Consider the following 6,102-nt stretch of genomic DNA (forward strand, 5'->3'; position numbering starts at 1 on the left):
TGTGTTGCTATAGTAACGTCTCCATCAACCTATGTCACGGCCTTGCGCACCAACAAGTGTGAGAGCGTGGCGATGTCGACGCAGGATTCCCTTCACAGAGATGCTCCAGTAGACTGAGGATGCACACCAATGACGACCGGATATGGGTGTGACGTTGGTATATGTCATCATGTGACATCTCTGTACTAATGAACAGCAGAGCTACCAACTCTCACGGTTTCGCCGTGTGACACACGCTTTTGCATGTTTTCACACGCTCTCACGCCACACAACCAATTTCTCACGGCAAAAGAAATTCTGATTTTGGGCCGAGGCGCGTTGGTTCTTTTTCAAACTCCGCGACGATAGATGGCGCTAAGGAGCGCATCTATAAACCTATTCGCTGCATAGACATCCTATTTACCCCAAAGAGTCCCGAAGTTAGCAACAGAAGAAGATTTTCAAACAGACACAACGAGCAGAGACTACGGTATGTTAATGCAGGGCTCTCAAGTGTCACGCATTGAGCGTGACAGTCACGCATTTCGGTCTTACGTCACGCACTCCCGCCACACATCGTATTTCTCACGCTGAAAAAACTCTCGGCTATTTAATGTTTTAATGTGCCGCAGCACGCAAACATGAGCTGGCCTCACCGTGGAGGAATCAAGCGCTCCCCTGGAGTTCTGCTGTGAGGTTCCACTTATCAGCCAATCCAAAAAATGAAATGGGCTACACAATAGCCAATTAGAAAAAATCGTATCTGGGTAAGATTTAATCCAGCAACCAATTAAAAAGCATCCTGGATAGATATGTCACTCTTGCCTGTCTTCAAAACTTGAGAGCCCTGTTAATGACATATGGTTCAATTAAGTTCTCACTCTCTTACACTTTAAATCTTGAAATAATTCGTTGTGTTTGTGCGTGTGATTTTGTGTGGTGATGTAAACACAGCTGTCATAACAAGCAGCAGGAGAGCACCTTGTTACCCTCTTGGTATACTGCATGCTCAAAACATCAGAGCATTGTTTGTTAAGGCTGCCCACATAGCATTTATCACTTTATTTGCAGGCCTAGGAAAAGGACCCTCTCAAAAATGTTCCAAACAGCACTTTGAACAAGTAAGATGTATTCTAAAGAATTTAACATAAAGACAGGACATTTGTGCAATAGAATTAGGCATGTTTTTGTAAATGAGAGGAGAGTTATTAAAAAACATTTTAATTCTTTAAGGTAGCAAAGATGCCTCGTAAAAGACCTTTGCCAGGCCAGAATGCAGTGTACAACATGGGTACTGTAACATGGGTACAACATGGGGACAACATGGGTACAACATGGGTACAACATGGGTACAACATGGGGACAACATGGGTACAACGCCACATTAATTCTAATTTCCTGATATTTGAGCCACCAAAGTGTGTGCGGCAACATTTTGGTCACCTCCGACAAAATCTCACTCCAAGGTTTTTTGAAAAGTTGGCAGCTCTGGAACAGTGTTTCACTGGCTGCTGCTCACAGAGTCAAACACGGGGAGTTAATCGGGCAGGAGCCTCGTAGAGCGTTCAGCATGACCGCATCAGCGCTGAAGCTTCCTTCACCCACCACCGAGACAAATGAGCGAGAAGCCACGCACCCAAATCCCGCTCATTAGTCACGTGAGGTATGTCACCAAGAGTAATTACACTGAGCCCCAAACTTGCATATGCAACACCACACACATGCGATATGTAATGCCGCTGCACTTTCCCACACTTAAGCCAGTGGGGGGATGCTCTCGTCCATGTATGGCTGTCTACAGAGACATGAATCATGATTATGAGTCCTGGGGAAAATACACATTGCACATTTTGCTCATGCTAGGTTTGGCTCGTATGGTATTTTCTTTAGACGTAAACAAACACGTGCGTTTTGTCACATTTTCTGTTCACACCATGAAGTCATGTGAACATGAATGGTCTCGCTGACCTGTTTATTTTCTGTTAAGTTTCTAGGATGGCGTTAACTTTTGTTGTGTGTGTGTGTGTGTGAGCATACAGAGTAGCTTGTGCAGCCGCCATTTTTCTTGTTCATCTATTAGTGTGTGTATGTGTGTGTATTTTCAGTATTCAGCACAGCGTCTTTGGCCGTGCTCCAATGGAGCGCTCAGTTTCTCTGACGGACCAGTGAGAAGTGAGGAGGGTCAGTCCCGCCAGGAGCTCATTTAGTCCCTATCTCTATCTCTCACACACACACGCACATACACACACGCACGCACACACACACGCACGCACACACACGACCCTACTAGTCACTCTGACAGGGATGTAGTGAGAGGACAGGACTGAGGACAAAGTACTACTACTGCTATAGTCTCACACATATTGTCTCTCCTCTCTCTCTCTCTCCCTCTCTCTCTCCCTCTTTCTCTCTCCCTACCTTCCCTTATTTTTCTTCTCCATCTTGTTGATTTTAATTTCTTTCAAGGCTTCGGCAGTGCCACTTAACAACTAAAACATGTAGATTAATATCATGTAAGAAACATTGGTGCATCCGGATTCAGACAGCCATGATGACAGAAAACAGAAAAGCTTACATTTCTCTTTGATAATGAGTGACGTGTTATTAATAATTCTCAATGCAGAGAGTGATGTGGAATACTGTTGTGTCGTATAACAAAGTGCATTGTTGTTCATACAGGTCATTGTCAGTCTTACAAAGGAGCTCCACACCGTGTTCCCACAATGCAGGGATCTGCCGACTTCAATGTGAAAAACAAACATGACCATGTCAACGCTGAACTTGACGGTCATACCTTGGTGTTTAAATCTCAGCTGACCTCTGTTGCCCGTGTGTCTGATATGAATGCATTAGCAGGATTGCTGTGCTGTGGATTAGAAACTCCCCAGTTCTTTGTGAGGTGTGGTAATGCCAGATTTAGCGGATTCTGCTGAGAATCACATCCCCCCATCGCCTTCCTAATCCCTGATGTGCTGCCTAATGACACAGAGAACGTACAACTCAGCGGGAGAGCAGAGAAAAGCAGGGAGAAAGTGACAGAAAAAGTTTGTGAGGACTCAAACGTCGTTTGAGGTCTGATAGAAAAGTATGACTTGATGCTTACTGACACTGAATTAATAGCTGATCTTTCTCTGTGGTGTTACAACATTTGTGATTTGAAGGAAATGTGCATGAGCATGTTTTGGCTTTTTTGTGTGTGTGTGTGTCTGTGTGTTTTTCCAACTGCTGCATCCATAATGGTGTCACGAGCAGATACTGCAGGTGCTCAACAGGTGTGCTCTCTGATACCAGTCCCTCTCCATTTGCCTGTCTGTCCCTCCATGTTTGCACACGCTCATTGTGTTCTTCATCGAAGAACACCTGGGCTCTGCTGTACCTGGGCTCGATGCCCAGTCATCTGTCTGACAAGACACACACACACACACACATGCTCAGAGGAACACGCTGGAACACAGCCAGTTCCTGTTACAGGCTAAAGTAGGAAGCAGCAGTTGACATCCTATCCTTCAGTTCCCAGGAGACTCAACCCACTGAGTAAACCATCCAAGTCGGACCCACTTGAGACTGGCTCACCTGAGAATCGGACCTCTTGTACACAGTTAAATGGAGATGGAGAGCATGGAGGACTCATTTAGTGCAATAAGCTCGTATCTGGTACTCTGTACTTCTGTGATTGCTTTGGGAATCCGTTTGTTTTGCTTTTCAAGTGGTTTATCATGCCAAAAAAAGCTGCAGTATGCATCCAAGAATTCTAAGATACATTCCAGTGAATAAGCTTTGGTGGCAGTTGTCAAACTCGGCCACGGCTCGCCTGTTTAGATCAGTGTACCTTTCCAGGCAGGAGACACTGCTATATTTTGAATGAGCTAAAAACATGAGCAACCCATGGCTCTTGTGTTTAAAAGTGTCTTCAAATAGTCTCAGATGATGAAAGAATTACATGCAAAATAGTAACAATATTTGACAGCAGGTTGTAATCAATAACTGCCCTTTAGTGTGTATGGAGACAAAGACAAAGTGATACCCAGAGAGAAAAGAGAGGCGAGCCGAGTTGCTGTGTCTGCTTGGCCATGCACCAGCGAGCGTGGGATTACCTGAGGGAATAACACAAACAGGTCGTCTCCAGTTCTTTTGGTTTGTTGTGGTTGTTATTTACTGGAATAAGGCGATCTCAACTCCCCCTCCTCTCGCTGTGAGTCACTGTTCCAGAGAGTAGGCAAGCACTGATGAGTGCATTCAAGTAGCTTAGCAGCTCACTTGATTGTTTCTCCACCATCAGGCTCTCCATTCACTACCTCGTCTTATAAAAAGTTCAGCAATGTAATCGTTTAAGTGGTACAGGGGTTGCCTTAATTGTTTTGTAAATTAAACAAATGAATGTAATTGTTTTTAGATGATCTATTTGTATGCTATTTGCCCATTTAAGTGTGTGCTGTTAAAGCAGTAATGAGGATTTTTCTTTTTGTATCACTTCGGGGGCAGAAGAACGATATTGACTCATTATCACCTTTTATAAAGCCGCTATAGCTAATGTGTTAGCCTCGTTTTTTGTCTCCACCTAATCCTCCGTCTAATATCTGGCTCTTTAGTGGCTAAGTGCTCCACTGTATCATGATCACGAGTCTATTGTTTAGTGCTGAGCTGTTATCGGACTCGGGCTGTATCAGTTTATTCACTGAATACTGCTGAAGGAGGATGTTTAGAAGGGTGAGTCTGAACCAAATCAATGAGGGGTCACACAACCAAAACAATGAGTGCAAGGGAATAAAATACACAACTAGCTCTACATTGGTCGTCACACTCAAATAGATTTCAATCTCACCTTAGTAGGTTTATTTTCTTCTTTTTCTTTAAACCTATCCGTAACAGCATCTGAGGAACGATTAGCCATTCACGGAGTTGACCTGGGCAGGATACCAAGCCCCAAAGGAACAACACATTAGTTACATTAGCAGCGTAACCCACATCATTAGCGGTGACATTTTAACGGGCTGAAGCAGCAGTCAGTGTTTTGGCAACAGTGACACTGGCAGATGATACATGGCCCAAGAAGACGGTCGCTATCAATCTTTCTGTTCGCCTCTTCATCTTGTTCACTTGTTTGCGGGTGAAAGAAACCCGAGCAGAAATCACATGACATCGGGGTAACGAGCCAGAACGCGGCCTGAGTGTGGCGCCGAACATGTGCTCAGAAGCTGCACCGTAGCGGTCGTGTGTCGGTGTCTTTTTGTATTTTGGTTTGGGATTGTGTCGAGGTCTACCTGCTCATTTATTAAGTTTCTATTCTCCCCCCTGAGCGAGTACTCTCAACGGTTTCCTTGAGGGGATGTTGTGAGGGTCGTTCAGGGATCATAGTGTTGTCTTTGATTTAGAAGAGTCAGAGCGACAGGACTCGTTCCCCGGAGGCAGAAGGGGAGCAGGCCCAGACACACACACACACACACACACACACACACACACACACACACAAAAATGCTCTTTCTTTCTCCCTTTCCTCTTCTCTGTCTGTGTCCCACAATTGCACACACTGCCCTCTCTCTTTGCAGGCCACCGTCCACTCTCTCTCTTCCTTGTTCCCTTAAGCCAGAGGTCACGAGGGGTCAGGGCAGATATCATTCAGTTGGAGGGACTTTAGAGGAAGAAAGAGGACCATTCTTTTCTCTGGTTTCATTTTATTCAGCTCTGCACCGCTGTCCTTCTAGATATTCGGTGCCAGAAAATCTTCTGTCAAGGGGCAGTGAGACAACGGGCGATGGTCAGTGTTCAAAAATGTTTCCATGGCAACCACACGCTGGATTTATTGTGCCTGTTTTGTCCTGCCGTGACACTTGGATGTACATTTCATTGTTTATTTTGTGTACCATTATTATGGTTTGGAAATATATGTTTTATTTTGAAACCCGTGTCTTTGTTGTGTAGATGTTGGAAGGAGTAACAAGTTACACATTGTTGTAACCGTCCAGTGTTGATCTGCTGGTCGGTCAGTTCATCACTTTGGTTCAGACTGAACGGTGCCGTCATGAATTAGATGATAATGTGTAAAACTTAGTTTGGTTCCTTTGCTTGTAAGCTCACAGCTTATACATACAGCGTGTGGGCTGTTTCGACTGAATAAACACAAAT

This window comes from Pseudoliparis swirei, chromosome 1 (genome assembly GCF_029220125.1).
Source record: "Pseudoliparis swirei isolate HS2019 ecotype Mariana Trench chromosome 1, NWPU_hadal_v1, whole genome shotgun sequence".
Taxonomy (NCBI): Eukaryota; Metazoa; Chordata; class Actinopteri; order Perciformes; family Liparidae; genus Pseudoliparis; species Pseudoliparis swirei.